Source organism: Equus caballus, chromosome 20, assembly GCF_041296265.1.
Source record: "Equus caballus isolate H_3958 breed thoroughbred chromosome 20, TB-T2T, whole genome shotgun sequence".
Classification (NCBI taxonomy): domain Eukaryota; kingdom Metazoa; phylum Chordata; class Mammalia; order Perissodactyla; family Equidae; genus Equus; species Equus caballus.
The window spans coordinates 51,155,957-51,174,958 of record NC_091703.1 but is presented as its reverse complement, the minus strand read 5'-3'; the positions used below and the strand labels follow the sequence as shown (position 1 = coordinate 51,174,958).

Genomic DNA, 19,002 nt, shown 5'->3' with positions numbered 1-19,002 from the left:
TAGATTATGACGTAGGTAATGAACAGTGTCTAAAGATAATTGTAATTTTTCCTTAGAGACGTACTGTCCTTTTCCAGCTAACTATTGCAGCAAATGAATGGAATCTTTTATGGATGCTACTTTGGTAACCAAGCACTGCACAGGTTGTCTACATATTGCAAAAGGTTGATTGCCCAGGGAACTGGAGGATGCTTGAATCTTGGTGGAGTACTTAAAGAAATTAAGAAGGGTCCTCAGTGAACCCCCGAGGCATGACTATCCAGGTATATTGTTGATAAACATTGGCTGTTGGGGTCTACAGAGATGCTGAAAAAGGCTGAACAAAGATCTACAACAATGAACCATTTTAAGTTTGATAGAAGTTGTTTGAAAACAGTGTTCAAGTTTGGAACACCTGGAAATGGGGAATAACTATCTTGTTAATAGCTCTCAAGTCCTGGACAAATCGCCATCCTCGCCCATTAGGAGTTACTTCAGTCTCAGTGTTTTTTGTTTTAGGTACATCTTGTGTCTTTAATTTTTCATCAGCTTTTTGTAACAAATTTTTTTTGTAACAAATTTTTTAATGAAGTAATTTTGTAATCTTGAAGCCTTTTAGAAGCTTCTGTATACCAATTAAAATAGGTGTCCCATTCCAGTTGTTCAATTTGGGAACGTTTAAGTGCACTTCTTAAATAAACAATCTTGTCTAACTGGAATGTTCCCCATAATGGCCATTGTAATTCTAGGTAGTTTTTAGTAGGATTTTGCCATTTTTATACATATTTATAGCTTCTGGGACCATAGTTCTTAGACATAAAATAAGCAGATATGCAGGAAGGTGCTACTCTCAACTCTTTGGAATTTAAGAATCCTGTTCTTTTTTATTAACTAAGCCTTCGTATCTCTTGGAGTTAAACTAATACCTAAGGGGTATGTGCCACTGGGTTGGAGATTGTGTGGTGTTTTACAGTGTACCTTGTTGCACAGAAATTTTCCTGAGGTTGGCAGGTGGCTAGTGTCAATCTAACCCATTCCATGACCAACTTATCTTAACACAGGAGTTTTAGAGTTAGGTGGAGAGTACTCGAACAGCTTTTAAGTGCTCAACTCAAGCCCACCAGTTTTTTTGGCTTTTTGGCTTCCAAGGTTCCCATTCACAAAAGCCTTTACTTCATGTGCACCTTAATACACCAGCAGTAACCAAAGATATGTTACCTCAGACTGGCCAAGACAAGGCGCTGTGCACAGCACCAGCAATTCTTATGGAACTGAGGACTGGGGAAAGGACTGAACCAGTGACCTCAACAAATGAGGAGTATGAAATGTGGTTCCATACCAGTGGGGAACTTCAGACCAAACTACCAACAGTTCTGAATGTGGAATCTGTGGATTAAACTAAGGGTTGAGGTTCCCAGTTAAATGGGGAATTGCAAACTGGAAAGCTTATTAGATCAGGAGCTCACCACAAAGAGAGTGGAGCTCAGACTGAGAGGAACTTAGCCACAGCCCTCAGAAATGGCAAGAATGACAGAAAACTCAAAGGTACCATGCCTGTTTCTCATTGTCTCCGAAGGCATCAGAAGTCTACTTTGGTCCCACCACTGCCACCAAATCTGTTGAAAATATAAAATTCACCTGAGTAAATTTAAAGATCTAATTGACTTTATTTAATGATTTGTGAATCCAGCAGCATCCCATCTAGCAAATATAAAGGAGCTCCAAGGAGCTGTACAAACTGGAGGACTTTTATAGGCAGAAGGGGGTGGGGCAAGGAAGTTATTCTAGCAAAAAGTGCATTGGTTCATGTAAAGTCATCTTTCTTTGGGGAATGGTGTGGGTCTGTTATGCAAATTTCCTTGCTGGTGTTGATCAGGAAATTCCAGACTGACCACTTAAGATCACATTCCTGAGAGAGGCTGAAACTCCAATTAGGTTAGGTATCAGGTAACTCCTGGTCTGGGGACATGGGCCTTAGCAAAAGTGACTCCATTTTGGGCCTATTTTCTTTCTTTTTAACAAAGGCAAATGAACACAGATATAAAAGGCCACGTTTTAAAGTTACTGAGTTAGAGATATGTACCAAATAAAATGTGAGCATAGGAAAAGTATTCAAATCTACCTACAGGGAATAAGGAAGATCATCATGAAAAAAATACATTAATTCAGCCAAGATATAAACAATAGTTAAGAGTCTAGGAGGAAGGAAAGTAGGGAAAGAGAGTAGTCAGGGAAGCAGGTACAAAAGCATGAAGACGTGGGAGAAGAAGTCATTTTTCAGAGCCATGAAGCATAGAGTGGGAGGAGTCAGACCAAGGAACAGATGACATATGAAAGAGCCAAATAAAGAAAAATCTTGTATACCGTGAAAAGCAGATTATTTATTCCAAGGGTGTATACTAAAAGTATCTCATAACCGGTACAACACAGGACTGACCTATTAGAACATTTTCAAGTGATACCACTGGTGCTGGGTCCAGGATGACACTGCCACGCCAGGCTTAGCTTTGTTTGTTGTTGGATTGTGGGAATGTCCATGCCAGTCCTGAAGGCAGGGGCCAGGGTGGTTCTGCACTGGGGCAAAGAGCCCTTGAAAGGGTAGGAGCGGTGGCAATTTGCCAACTGGTTTTTTAATCTACCAATGCACACCAAATAAATAAGAACTCTGTTCTTTTTATCACTATTTTCTTGTTTATATCAATACTATCATGATAGGCATTTATTCTGTTGTTTATTCTGTTCATTATAGAGTTTAAATCATATAGAAACATTAAATTTCAAGCATGGTAATAGAGTAATAACTTATGCATCATTCCTCTGGCATCAGTAGGGAAGAAAGACAAAAATGGAGAGAGCAAGAGCAATTATAAGGACAGCATTATAATCTAGAAGATTTATGATGAGGGTTCCATCTAGGACAATAGTGCTAGGAATGTAAAAGCTGAGTTGGTGAGGGACCAACCCGTGGCTGAGTGGCTAAGTACACGTGCTTCCCTTTGGTGGCCCCAGGTTTTGCCAGTTGGGATCCTGGGCGCAGACCCAGCATCTCTCATCAAGCCATGCTGAGGTAGCATCCCACACAGCACAACCAGAAGGACCTCCAACTTGAATATACAACTATGTACTGGGGGGCTTTGGGGAGAAGAAAAACAAAAAAGATTGGCAATAGATGTTAGGTAAGGGCCAATGTTAAAAAAAAAAAGATGAGTTGGTGTTAGCAGTAACTTGGAGGGATAATCTGCGGTACTAATTGGATATGAGTAGGGATAATATGGAGCCAAAAGTCTAGGATACATCCCAAAACTTTTAGTCTGTCCTGGATTTTGTATTCAAAAGATGTGTCCTAGTATTCTGCTCTTACTAAAATAACAATACTTTTTGGATTATCTGGGAAGTCCCTGATATACATAGGTTATCCTTAGCAATAATTTTTTAATAGTGTCCTGTTTCACTTTCAAAGTATCACAAATTAGCTGGTCATTCTAACCAGCTTCAGAAAACTTTTCAAGTGTCTCCACACATGCATGGCTTTCAAAAGAGTTCCCAAAATGTAGGAATCACTTGGGAAGCTTAATGAAAATGCTGAAGTCTGAGCTCCACTTCTAGAGTTTCTAGTTCAGTATGTTTAGGATGAGACAACACAAATAACATAAAAACAGTACAAAAAATAATTACGTTTTTTAAAATAAATCAAGTATCCTTGCTGATTAAATCATTAAATATTATATCATTAGGGGTACTATACGAAAATATCCAAATGAATTGTATACCACCTCTTCTCTTTCTCTCCACAGGAGACAGAGTAATTTATATGTACAATAAGTGCTCACTAAATCATATATTGCTTCTGTGTGTATGTGTGTGTGTGTGTGCATGTTCAGCAAAATAACCTAGAGTATTTACTCGAGAGTGTCCCAAGGGAAACTGCTAAGACCTGACCCACCATATAACTCCACACAGAAAACCTCAAGGACATTGCAATCATTCTCTTCTTACAGCCTGGGAAGATACATTGGGACAACAGAAACAATACAAGATGGGGTGGGGAAAACTCTAGGAGATGGGGAAATTTATAGACAAAGTGTGAATTACAGGCAATTCCACATGCACATCTCTTCTAGCTGACTTGGAGAAATTGGCTAGAAAAAGAAGTTCCCCTTGGGAAACTATTGGAAATTATTTTCGTGTAATTGTTGTTATAGAAATCTCCGTGGCTATAATTGTTCGTTGATCTTTGTGAACAGACTAAATCATTGGAAGAACCCAACATGTCAGGTCACCTGAGGGTATGCCTACCATGACCACTCTTCTCCAGGAAATATAATCAAGTAATGTACATCAGAGTGGAAGGACCCAAGCAGAGGAAAAGAGGAACATAAGAGTGTCCTTGACTGAAATCATGGAGGAGGCACTAATGCGACTGAGGCAGTCTGAGAGTTTAAACAGCATTAGAGAGACCCTGGGAACTCTTACTCATTGCTGTCTAAATCTCTCTATCTTAACCTAGAATGACTAGGATCTAACTGCATCTAAGAAGGATAAAATGTGGATAAATGTGGGGCCATTCAGCCAGAAGTAACCGAAAGAGGAAACACTCTCATGTCAGGATTCCACATTATTTTAATATAAATAAAGAGAATCACCTCTAGACAAAAGAGTACTCTCTGTAGGGTTTGCCTTTGATGCTTCTTTTCTCCTTTTAGGAAAAATTAATTATTTGTAATTTTTACTCTGATGGAATAGTTTCTTCTTGTGTAATATTTCCCTGAGGTGTCTACATTTTCTGACTTGAAATTACATTTTTTTGAAACATCTTTTTTCAAACATCTTTTTTCTTAGTCTGATGATAACCTGTGAAATTAGTAATACGATTCATAAACAAGTGACTTAACTACTCAAGATCAAAGGACGAGCATGGACTTAAATCCAAAAATTTGACCCATTTTTCCATGCTACACTAGTCTGAACCCAGTAGGATGATGAACAGTTTTGCTCTCTCTTAAGGGAATTTGAAACATAAGGCATGTCAAGCATCAATAAGTCAATGTATGAGATACTGTAGAGGCCCAGTTAGCTTTTATGAGTACTCCTGAAATCTCATCATATAAGAGGTTTACTACAGAATTAGGAATGGACAATCATGAAAGTCTTTATAAAGTGTTTGATTATTATGACCTACGAATTTTTAAAGATTTTATTTTTTTCCTTTTTCTCCCCAAGGTCCCCCGGTACATAGTTGTATATTCTTAGTTGTGGGTCCTTCTAGTTGTGGCATGTGGGATACCGCCTCATCATGGCTTGATGAGCGGTGCCATGTCTGCACCCAGGATTCGAACCGACAAAACACTGGGCCGCTGCAGCGGAGCGGGCAAACTTAACCACTCGGCCACGGGGCTGGCCCCAACCTATGAATTTTTATTAAGAGAAGTATGCACTCAGCAATAGGGAACCCAGATATGCTAGTGAAGGGAGAGAGGATGAACAAGCTATTTTCCTCCCCCCCTTCACTCTCTTTCTCTTCTTGGACACATAGAAATCCTCCCTCGGTATTCAGCTTGTTTATCTCTGTCTTCCTCAATATCTTCTAAAATAAGGAAAAGAGTCACTATGTTAGAAATAGATAATTATCTGGTTCCTATTTGCAACACGTCTTTATTTGTGAGATATTAAAAGCATTTTCCTAACTAGAACTAGAGAAATTCTAGTAGCTTGAAGCCCAGAAAATTAATCGCAATAATTATGTCACGGGATTTCTGCTGAGGTCTACCTTGATAACATTATTATGGCCATAACTATTAATTGAACAAAATTATGTTATTTTAAAAAAGCAAATGTCTGGTGACATATATGTGTATGTATTCCTACATAAATAAATAATCTATATTCTTTTTCAGCATTAATCATCTTCATATTAGTCCTCACCAAACTTCAAGATGAAAGGATTAGGGAAATGAAGTAAACGAAATATATTTGAGCAACCAGGAAATGGAGTGTAATTTGTGGTTTAAGGGACAGAAAGAAATCATAGAGATAAAGAACTGAAAGGAATTAAATGAGTTTAAAAGGAAACAGTCTTGACTCAGACGTATCTATCCCTCATCAAAAGAAATAATTTAGCTTTTCACAATTGTTCTTAATAGAAAACATATTAGCTTGTGTCATCAAGGCTGACTATCTAAAAATCTCACCTATTCCCATTCACATAGCACCACACTTAATACTTAAGGGCTTGCAGTATAATTGTTTAAAAATGTTTGCAATGATATGTAACGGCTCAAGAAAGTTCTCAACATTTTCAACATAATATTGGTTCTTTTCATTTGATATATTTTTTTTTTTTTCCCAGGGGGAGATTCTCCCTAAGCTAATATCTGTTGCCAATCTTCCTCCTTTTCTTCCCCACCCCCCCCCCCCCCCCCCCCCCGCACAAAGCCCCAGTACATAGTGGTGTATAGTTGTAAATTCCTCTAGTTCTCCTATGTGAGCCGCCACCACGGCATGGCTCCTGACAGACAAGTGGTGTGGTTCCACTCCTGGGGACCAAACCTGGGCTGCCAAAGGGGAGCACACTGAACTTTAACCACTAGGCCATCAGGGCTGGCTTGGTATTTAATTTTTTTGATGGAATTAGTCATGAGCAATTAAGATGTGTGCAATGACATACATCCAGACACATTTTATCAAATCTTCTACCTTACAGGTACAACTCTCATGACAATAAAATTATAGCATGTAAGGTTTCCTGTGACAGTTTTTTCTTATATCATAGTAATAGGGTCTGGTTGATAAAATATAAAACAATCCTTATAAATAATTCACTATAGCAATCATGTTATCCTGTTCCTACTAATTTTTCTGTAACTGATAATGCATATTAGTCATAATTTTCAACGCTCTCGTGAATTAAGCAGCATGTACCATTCAATTCCACTTCATATTCTACACCCCTCCCACTGAAAACCAACCTTAAGTTCCAAACAATCTACTAAAATCAAATATCTGAACAGCACATTCCCTGAAAAGGAAGAGGCAGGAGGTAAAGAAATGGCATGGCAATTCTTCCCACTGTTTTCAAGTATATTAACTCACTAATTTTTTATGGAGAAACAGAATATGAAGTTTCATATCCAGCATCTATAGACTAAGAATGTGGTCTTTAAGGACATACTTAAATCTATTAGGATATTTCCATGTTTTTCCTATGAGCATAGGTTTTTGCAAACTCCCTGTTTCAGTTAAACCTGATAAGAGATTCACAATAGCTTAACATGTGTCAAATCCTCCCCACTTCAGGACGTGTGGGACAAGCCTCTCATGAATTTGACAGTAATTAAAGAAACTTTCCCATGCCTTGACACTTGAAGAACAGGAAACGTATTACTTTTAAGAAAAAAGCATGCAAGATTTTGCTATCATAAAAGATTTATTTGTTTCCATCTATCCACCCACACTTCCCAAAAATACCAGAAAACCAAAAGGAGCCTCCTTACAAATTGACCACTTGATGGATGGAAGGCCCAGCTCCACAGCAGCTCTGCTCATGTTTTGAGCCTGCTCAGGCTCCTGATGCAAGTATCTTTGTCCTCCAGTATTGAAGGAACTTGCGTGCTCTCAAATGGACAGTCGTGGCAGCGTTGGCATAAACAGGGCCAGTATCCTTTGTTTACACTGAAGTTTGTCTGTGAGATTAAAATGGCCTTCTTTTGTTTGAAGATTTTGATGATTCCATTTCTAATGTAATTTATGCCATAGATTGAGCAAGCCACGTGGATTCCAGTGTGGCAATGAGATTTTAGACTTTGGAATAATCTTTTCTCTTGCTTGGACGATGAATTTTGATGATGAACATGAAATACTTTACAATAATTTGGTTTTATTTTCCTGACATTTATATACCTAAGATGGTCATTGCTATTAAATTTCATTCATTGCTACTCCTTGGAATTTACTATTTTTCTTTACCAGATTTAAATTTTTGAGTACTCTGATTACCTCTATGGAGTTCATTAAAATTTATTAAATCTTGGGGCCAGCCCCGTCGCTGAGTGGTTGAGCGTACAAGTTCCGCTTCAGTGCCCCAGGGTTTCGTCAGTTCAGATCCTGGGCGTGGACCTAGCAGTGCTCGTCCAGCCATTCTGAGGTGGTGTCCCACATAGCAGAGCCAGAAGGATCTACAACTAGAATATACAACTATGTACTGGGGGCTTTGAGGAGAAGAAGAAAAGCAAAAATTATTAAATCTTGCTACTCTCCTTGTACAAATGTTTTCCAATATATTTACATTGTCTGACTATACAAGTTGGTCATGTATAATTACACATGTATAAGTTGATTCAATTTAGTTTAGATTGTCCTGCTTTTTCATTACTAGTGATCCCTGAAATACACTAGTAGTAATTGTTTCTACAATACCATCTGTGTGACGTGGCCTTTCTTTTACCAGTAAATTTTCCATGATGATTTTTGACAGCTCAACACCAAGTACTCAGTGATATCAACATATTTGCTTTTTTTAATGTGATTTTAATATAATTTTCAGGGTTAATAGAATGTTAACTATATAATTGTGATTTCTGAATCCCTATTGGTTACAAAGACAAGCTAGGTGTGCCATCACAGGTATTTAGAAGGGCAGAGGGAAAGAAAGGGCACCATTACAATGACAGCTAAAAGGATAAAATTGGAAATAAACTCAGTCAGGAAAATTCAAAGCTACTTGAGGAAAAGTTTTAAATACTCCTGGAGAATCTAAGTACTTCAGCAGAACTAAACAAATTGGAAAACATAACATGGCCTTGTATAGGAAAACTCAATAGTATAAATCTGTTAATATTTCCAAAGTTAATTTACTCTTATAATATGATCTCAATAAACAGCTCAACAGTTTCCCCTCCCCACCAGGAAAAAGCTGATTCAGAAGCTCTTATTGAAATATATTGTAAAAGATATATAAGACATATAAAAAGACATATAAGACAAGATATAGTTTATTAATTCTTCTGACAGAAAATTGCCAAATGAAGTAAATTAATCATCTATATCAATTTAAATTTTATTTATTCTTCTTTTTAAAAAATGTAGTAGCAAAAGATATTGTGACTTTCAATGAAAATAAAAGAGGATAATGCACCATACCATTTTTTGTCATTAATATGGTAGATCTCTCAAAGAAAAAGTTATCACCACTTGAATGGATAGAACAAGTACTTTAAACCTCAGTAAAGAATTGAATACACGGGAGAACACAAAACATACTACTGATAACTATAAAAATTTCAATTTATGGAAATCAACTAGCCACGAGTTAAACTCATGCTACAAATACGAAAGTTGAGAGTGAAAACTAACTTTTCTTTCATGATAAGTGTATCCTGAAATGTTGAATGAAGAAGGAAAGATGGATGAGAACAGAAAGTAACCACTATTTAATTGTAAAGCATTCTCATCACTTGTAGGATACAAAGCTTTTTCAAGGTCAAGGATACTCAGCATTTCTTGTTAGGTAACATTACTCAAGACGGCATTAATAAGTTTAAACACGGCCTTAGGGAGAATAGCATTACTACAAACATCTGTACAAGTTGGCTGTACAGATACAGTCATCTTTATTGGAAAATATTGCTTAGATTCATAGAAAAACATCACCAAAAAGTTTGTTTGCAAAATATTTGCCCTGAATTTCTGATTTTTTTCTTGCTTTCTTCATTTGTAATCACTGCTCTGTTTATCCACCAAAGGTGAACTATGTCATCCTTACAAATTATGCCACTCATCTTTTAACTACTCATAAGATTCCCAATCTATAAGCTTCCTCCTCAAGTAACAAAAGATATACCTTCCTTCCTCATAGTTTTTCAGCAACGATGAAGAGTTCAAACTCTATTCATAATTTGTTTATATACACAAATATAATGATCCCAGATATTTGAAGATAACACCATGGACGGTATTAATTTGCATATATCTAACCATTTGCTGCAAAACTAATCCTAGTGACACGTATATCCATACCCAGATTATGGGCACAGTCCCATCACATGTGTCCAGATTTACAAAGGAATGATCAAATTAGTTTTTATTTGTCATAAATTAGGGCTTCAGTTTAGTATTGCCCTTCAGATGACTTAGTTCCTAAGCCTCCATTATTTCTAGCAACGATTCACTGCTCAGATTTAAAAACTTTGATCTACAGCAGTGAGCATAAACATAGCTCTAGTTTTAAAAATTTATGAAATGATGGTGTTATGCATAGTCCTATACAAAATAGGTTATATGAATATTTTATTTAAGAAGGAAATTGTCACAGACTGATTAAACCAAATAAACATATAGACTGAATGACTTAATCCTAAAAATAAGCCAAGAGATATGGTGTTTCTATTAGCTTAAGGTACATTGAAATTAATTAATAATGTAAGCAATGTCATATTTTGTCATCTCAACTAATTTACCATTTAAAGATAGATAGAATAAGCCTCCAAGCTCTAGAAACTGTCTCTCCTCTGAGTATACCTATAAAGAAACTGGAAGCAGAGAGTATATTTTCTATAGTAATAAAGACACATCTCTCCAGAGGAAATTAAATATAAAATCCAAGGTGTTTTGTTTTTTGGGGAGAGGGGTCAGATATATCTATTATCTTGATTGTGGTGACGGTATCATGGGTATTTGCATATGTCCCAACTCATCAAACTGGACATCAACTCATCAAATTGGACATCAAATTGCATTAAATATATGCACCTCTTTGTGTAGCAACTATATCCCAATAAAGCTATTTCTAAAAAAATCCAGTCGGATTTGGTAATTTCATTAGGGCCCAAAAGCTTATTCATTCTTTAATAATAACTCACCTTTAACTTTCTGTATGTATACATATTCTATTTACCCACAAACTGTATTCCTTTTCTTGAATTCTTAAAACCATTGCAAGGGACACTGCACATATTGTCATGAATCATGTGCACTAGTATATTGTTCTATATTTGTTTCACATGCCAGTCATACTCCTTTAACAACTCAGCGACAGAATTTTTCACATTCCTCACAGCGCTCCGTGCTATGTACTGGGTGTGTCATGGATACTCAACAAATACTCGCTGAGTAACTGATTCAGTTTTCCAGTGATTCTATTCTTTAGAACAATGGTTCTCATCCTTGACTTCAACTATAACAATCTGGGGAGATTTTAAAAAACCACTAAATCCAGGACACACCCCAGATAGTTTAAATCATAATCTCTGTGGATAGGACCCAGGTATCAGCATTTTTTCAAGCTGAAAATTCAGTTTAACTATTTTTTAAAAACCACAATAATAAATTCCAACGTCTACAGAATTTTTAGGGAAGAAAGAGTGTATTTGAAGAATTTTATTTCAAGTTATAGTATTTTTAGTGTTCAAAGGCCATAGAAAAATAGCTTGAGGTATGCAAGGCATGGTATACCACTCATTTTTATCCTTTCAAAACTTCTTTGGTACTGAACTCAAGCCACCTAAAAGAAGAATAAGATTAAGAAATTGAGTAAACAGAAATCACGGTATATTCTCATTTGTGAAGTTCTCTTTCTCACTGTGAATTCCCAAATTTGTAAATTCAATTATACGGATTTTGCAGGTTCTTATTTTGGCTTTTCTTCTCCTGCTTGTATTTCTTGCCAGGATATGTGTTTCTTGAACCAAATTCTTCAGACCTAGAGCTCATGAGATAACTACCACTGTATCTGTACTTTAATTCTCTAAAAATACTAAAACAATTTTCCTATTTTGGACACTGCTGGGAGATTACTAACTAAAGCTTCTCTTTTTTCCTCCTAAGCCTCAAATGCAGAACTACAAGGAGCACATAATGATCTTTATTATTACTAGATAAATTTGAATCATGAGTTTCTACATCTTTAAAACTTATTCTGAACAACTTGAGTAGCTGTTACTTTTTTTAAAAAAAGAAGAAACTCATTTTAAAAATCATTCAGTGGCAGCTGCTTTTCAAACTCTTGCTCTTTTTATCATCTTCCAAATAGGTTATGTACTAATTGTATTAACTTTAGAGAAAAAGTCTAAGTCTATTTTGCAGCACAAAAATAAAATATAAAATACACAAAAGAGACTGTAATAAACTGCTCCAAAAAATGTCTACTATTTTTATTTTTGGGTGGTAAGATCTTAGGTGATTTTTTTGTAAAGTATTCTTTCAAATGCATTTTCAGATTGTGGTCTCTGTGATCATAATTACAACCACAATGTTAACTTATAACTTTATAAGTGAGGATCTTGAGCAATTTTAAGGAGTACTTGCCTAGAGGAAATGTACTTCCATCTCTTCTATTGATCCTACTTTTTACTTAGAAATTTTTCAACAAATATTTGTTAAATACTTATTGTATCTCTACAATTATGAGTTGACATACAGGATTCAGCCCTTGCCATAAAAAAAAAAACTAGTTTTCTCTTTGTGAAAAATTTGTCCTGTATGTATATATTATTTGCTGACACTGAATTTGAGAACATCAAAGATAAGGCTTGCTTAGTAAAATACAGCAATTCTCCCCAGTTTTGGAAACTTCTTCACTAACTTCCTTTCTGCAGAACTGCCATTTCAGCTAAATACCAGGGAATCTGCACTTAACTATGTAATCCCTAACAAGTTATTAACAAGTTCTTTGTACTTTATAATGATGAATAACAATTTTGCTACACTTAAAATGAATTTTACAAAATCAAAAATCCTGCGCTGAATAGATCTTTTAATACTATTTATCGCAATCTGGCTGTCACCAATGAATTGCCCCCAGGAACTCAAGGGTGGGTTTGGAAGCATTTAAGTGTTTCTCCAAATTTTTTTTCCCTTTTGTTATGTTAAGGAGATGCAATCATCAACCTCCCTGAACCAGACCTAGCCTCGCCAGAAGAGCTAGGCCCATGACCTTTGTCTTATTTTTAATGCTAAGATCTCTCCAGGAGATTAGGCTTCATTACCATCGCCTGCAGTGTATGTGGAAGCAAGTTTTCCAACTGAGCCTGCACAAGCGAATACCACCTCTCCCTTTTGAATATTCATTGCCCATCCAAAATAAATGTCCCGGTTTCCCTTTGTTCAGGGACTCCATGACTCTGAAAATGATTCCGCTGGTCTCCTACTTGCTGCAAATATACTTTGTGAGACAACTTACTTCTGCTGGAGAGTCTGATTTAACTTGCCAGGAGGGAACTCACTTTGGTTTTGGTAACATCACCACTTTACATATACTCATAATTGCTAATATTTATGGGACACATCACGTGTAAGATGCTGTTACAAAATGTTTTCCATACATTAAATTTATTTAATCCTCACAACACTAGGTATTGTTTTTATCCTTATTCTACAGGTAAGGAAACTGAGAACTGGATTAACACCAAGACAGGCAAAAGTTAGTGACTTAGCAAATAAATACATCCAGGTAGTGAAAGAGAGAAAATAGAACCTTGTTTTTTCTTTTCCTAAAACAGAGACTCACAGAATTTGGAAGTGGGAGCTTTTTAATTTATTTAGTCTGCCCTCTCATTTTTCAGATGAGAGAGCTGAGACATGGAGAAGATAAATGCCTTCACTATTGTAGGGGAGGAAGACATTCCCTCTACCCACTCTAGGTCCTTCTGGCCAGACAACGAATTAAATTCACATGAGACAGAATAAAGGAGAAAATTAAATAAAGCTTTATAACATGTATACATGGGAGAAACTCAGTAAAACTGAGCAACTTGCCAAAATGGCAGAGGTTCTCAGCTTAAATACCATCTTCAACTACAAAGGAGGATGTTGGGAGATGCGGGGGAGGGGGGGTCAGTTATAGGAGATTACCAGAAAAGTACAATAAAACGAGAGTAAGGTTATTATGCAGATTTAAGTTCTTGCCATCTTCATCGTTAAGAGTTTTTAGAGATAAGGTCAGCCCACTTCTTCCTGGTAGAAGGAGATGCCTTTACAGATGGAGATTTCTCTTACAAATGTAAATGTCTCTTACAAAGGGTAACTTCTACTTTTCAGTATTTCTCTCATGTCTGCAGTTTTTAAAAGTAACCAGCCCAAGATAACCCTCATGCCAAAGGGATCTATCTTGAGATGGCCAATTCCAATTCCCCACACTATTCTTCACATCACCTTTATAATATCCAGTAACTATAATAAGGCAAATATTGTCCCGTAGAAGGTAGATGTTGTTTAGATATGTTGACCAAAATAATCCATAACCAATCTATAAATGAAAATTTTGGAGAGTTTATTCTGAGCTGAAATCTGAGGACCATGGCCCAGGGCCTCTCTTCCCAAATGAAGAAAGGGCACCAAAGAAGTGAGGTATACAGAATGGTTATATACCCCCATACAGGACGTTTCACATATGATTGAAATGTCCCTCCCACAATAGTCACAAGATTGCCCTGTCGGCACAGCGCTTGATGGACACAGCAGGTAGTGGGTCTGCTCTCTTGGAGGGTGTAGCAGGAGGCAAGTCTATTGTCTTGAGCTGGTGGTCACAGGTGAGCGCAGCAATCAGTTTCTAGCCTAAGGAAAGATGCTTAGTCCTTAAAGAAATGCCAACATTGGGAGCAGGAGGGAAGTTGCACCTTTATCTCAAGGGCCTTTGTTCTTGCCATAGGGAATATCTAAAGCAGATATACAATGCATGCTCAAGGGCCACGGTCAGGCCCTTTTGGAAAGACAAGGTCAGGCCGAATTAGGTTTACACAAAATGGCTTCCTCATATACCCCAATATATCCTATTACTTGCCATTTTTATTTGTCAGATATCACACAGAGATTCTGTCCCAGTGGCAGTGCCCTGACCCCTAGTTGCTGAGGGTGTTGGCTACTAAGTGCCCACAACTGCCCCGCTTCTCAAGAGAATTGCCTGTGGTTGTTGGGACCTTGCCAGGGAAGTTTCATCATCTCACCACAGCTAATGACTGACTGATTCACAGGTTAGAAAAGGCTGTCTAGAGCTCTGCCCCTGTTGACCGGGAAAAGGCTGGACTACCTGAGATTGCATCTTTTCTTAGCTCTTTGCCCTTCCCAGGCTTAGTTCACTCCATCCCTTACAGCTTTTTCCTGAAAGGCACTTCCTCAGTAAACCACAGGCAGTCTAATCTGTGTCTCAGGTTCTGTTTCTAGAGAACCTGACCTAAGATAAATATATGTATATATGTATGTGTATACATAAATGGCTTATACACAAGGAAAGAACACATAAATAATATACAGATATTTTATTCACATAGTTAGATATGTGAGTGATAAGAAGGAATTGGAGAACATGTGGTGTATATATATACACAATGGAATATTGTTCAGTCATTAGAAAGGAGAATGTCCTGCCATTTGTGAAAACATGGATGGGCCTTGAGCACTTATGCTAAGTGAAATAAGACAGACGAAGAAAGACAAGTACTGTATGTCATCACTTATATGTGGAATCTAAAACAGCAAAACTTGCAAAAACAGAGAGCAAAATGGTAGTTACCAATGGATGGAGGTTCGGGGGATATGACAGATGATGTTTAAGGGTACAAACTTGCAATGAGTGGTAAATATGTCCTAGAGATCTAATGCACAGTATAGTGAATAGAGACAATAACATTGTATTGTAATCATCAAACTTGCTAAGAGACTAGAACTTAACTATTCCAACCACTAAAAAGAAAGGATAATTACATAATGGGATAGAGGTGCTAGTTATCAGTACAATGGCCATCATATTACAAGACATAAATGTATCAAATTAACATGTAAACCTTAAATTTACACCTCATTACATGTCAAATATATTTTAATAAGAAAAAAAAAGGAACTGGAGGCTTACCTGTAGGGATTGGAGAAAGGGGAGAACACCACAAAAAATTCAAACTGCCCTTTTCCTGGAAATTAATGTCATAAAATTAAATTATTATATTAAAGAATAATTTTTAAAAATTCATTTATAAACATGCTGTTTATGTATGAAGCCAAGGTTAAATCAATGCTAATTCTAAAATGTACCTAATGCGGGGCTGGCCCCGTGGCTGAGTGGTTAAGTTCGCGCGCTCCGCTGCAGGCTGCCCAGTGTTTCGTTGGTTCGAATCCTGGGCGCGGACATGGCACTGCTCATCAGACCACGCTGAGGCAGCGTCCCGCATGCCACAACTAGAAGAACCCACAACGAAGAATATACAACTATGTACCGGGGGGCTTTGGGGAGAAAAAGGAAATAATAAAATCTTTAAAAATAAATAAATAAATAAATAAAAAAATAAAATGTACCTAATGCCCCACAATTTCTTGATGAGGATACAGAGGACCAGAGATGATCAACATTTTACTAAGGTCACCCTGACAGTCTCTAATAGAACTGGGCCTGATGCTCAAACTTCTGATTAAAGTACACTGATTCTTTCCTATGACATCTAAAAGGAGAAAAAGATCTTGTAAATACTACTGCATTACCAATTCACTCAAACAAAATGTATTTATGGAAACATTTTATGTGCTTAGCAAACACCAGGCTTTGGAGAAGATAATAATAAAAATGTTAATTCCGTTTATTGAAACTCGTATGTCTTATTTTTAGCATTTTATTTACAATAAACTTTTCAATCAACAAAGCGAACCTACGATATGGAAAGCCACATTTTACAGAAGAGAAAACTGAAACTTGGAGAGGATTTCCCAGATCTGACAGTTCTCAAAGACTGGACTCCTAACCAGTAGGTACTGGGTACCTGGGAAGTAAAAGTCATAGAATACTGGGCCACGAGAGGTCAGCTATAAAGCAAGGATCCTATTTACCTTTGAATAACTACTTAGTTCTGGGTGGTCAGTATAGAAATGCCAAAAAGGTGGCATCTGGTTGGTACTGTGTCTAAGAAGAGAGAGATTCTAGTTAGGGAAGGAAGGAAGCTTTCCTTTATTTATTCATGTTGTAGCCAATCTGGCTAGAGTGTGCTGGTTAAAACCCAAGAATAGAAGATTAATTTCAAGGAGTAAGAAGAGCAACATTGCCTAAACAGGATGTAGTGATTAAAAGTAAAGGTCACCAAGATACTCAATTACAAGTTCCATTAGAGTAGTTGGAATTGATTAAAATATGTACACAGGAGGAAACTATTTTCTCTTTTAACATAAAATTTGGATAGACAAATAAGAATAAGCTAGAAGATACTTACTGATATAATTGGGAAGGATGGGTCATGAAGAACCAACAAAGACCACGGTAGACGTAAATTCAGAAAAAGACAAACTTATCATGAGAAGTGAGGGAGCAAAGGTGGTTGGAAACAACCATTTTGGAAGATTAAGGTCAATCTGTCAGTCCACTATGCGTCTGGTATTTTGCGAGCCAAAGGAGACACATATCTTTTATATTTGTTTAACTTAATAATAGTGGTGTTGATATTGACAAACAAAATACCTTATCTATCATGGTGCACACAATGATCATTTAATCATCACTATGAATATAAAGTTAGAAGAAATCTATTAAATGTCAACAATGAGTCAAAAAAATTCTTTCCCTTTTTATACCATTTTACATATAATTCTTATGGTACTTTCTCATAGAACCACCTTTACCTTAGTAAGTCAAACAATCTCTCATAAAATTCAAGCGCAACCCCATAGCTTACAAATGTTAGGGGCAGGTTCATCCAGACACAAATGAAAAGAAGCCATGATATGGGAGGAAACTAACACTTTAGAAATTGTTACTACATGGCAGGCAACTTACACATATTATCTCATTTTATCACAGTTCAATAAAATAATATTATTCCCATTTATAGATGTAAAAACTTATGGACAGAAAAAATAATTTCCCAATATACATTGGTACAGAAATTTAACCCATGTCCTTCAGACCACAAATTCCCAGCTCTTAACAATATTCTACGTCATTAAGTAGAAAGGAGGATGGGCCCTGAGTGGTTCTGGATCTGATCTTGCCCATGAAACACATTTTCTCACAGCAAAATGATTGCATAGATGGAGATTCCAAGGTGATTTTCTCAAGGTGGCTGATTCAGCTTATTGAGAGCTCCCACGTCACATCTACATGGGGTAAATTACATTTTAGGAATTAACCAGAGACATGGTAGCCGAATGGTTAGCAGTTTTTTTATTTTATGGTAAAATCCATCTTGAGTTCTAAACTCTGTTATAATGAACATTTAGAAGAATATCCAATTATTTAACTTATTGATTAACTATAATTAAATGATATATCTATCGAGCAGGCACTGGTCTATTCTAGTAGATTTTTTGCCACATAACTCAATAATGGTAGAATACACATGAAAATGGATACTGTTGAATTATGCATCACGTTGTACAATCACTATGCCTACATGAATACCCAGAAATGCCCACCAGTGTTATGTATGTGCTGCTTATGATTTATTAATTTATACTCCCTCATTTATAAAAACTCAGTATTTGAAATCATTACATTTTAGAGGTAGAAAGAATCTGAAATCATTAGTCCAAGCCTCTTCATTATCAAGACGTGGAAACGAGTCTGGAATGATTAAATAAAGCTTTCCATAGATGAACAGAATCAAATGATGATCACTGAGGAGAATCACAAGATACTGCCAAAACTGCAGTTAGACAACCCGCAATGAAATTTGAGACTATTGGTATGACAAATCCTGTTTCAGACCTGTTGACTTAGGCTTACTTGCACAACCAGAATTTGCCAAAACAGGAAATAGGTGTAATGTATATATACCTCTCTAACCTTCTCTCTCTCCACCTTTCTTCTTCCTACAAGTAAAGCAGATGCTTCACCTTGCTCTGAGAACCAACTGTAAGTGATAGCTCCTTTATTTTACCATGAACATTTCATTATGCTAATCTATTTATGCTATGTCAGTGGTAAAATGATATGTAGTAAATGAATCTATGATTTTCAAAACTCTGTTAATAACTTTTTTGAGAGTAATAATCTTACGTTATTAGACTCTTTTTAAGCTAATAAAGTAATATATAACTCTATTATTCCAAAAGCACTTTTAT

The 19,002-nt window shown here is 36.5% G+C and overlaps 1 protein-coding gene across 2 annotated transcripts in view; it reads left to right on the top strand.

The window, feature by feature from the left end:
- The window catches only part of CRISP3 (cysteine-rich secretory protein 3), a 44,191-nt gene that overhangs the window by 1,127 nt on the left and 24,062 nt on the right, over nucleotides 1-19,002 (top strand). Inside the window, 1 exon segment of one of the 2 annotated variants that reach the window (NM_001081874.2) lies at nucleotides 18,738-18,793. The exons of the other annotated variant lie outside the window; for it this stretch is intronic. The gene's annotated coding sequence lies outside the window, so the exon portion shown is untranslated. 2 annotated transcript variants of the gene reach the window in all.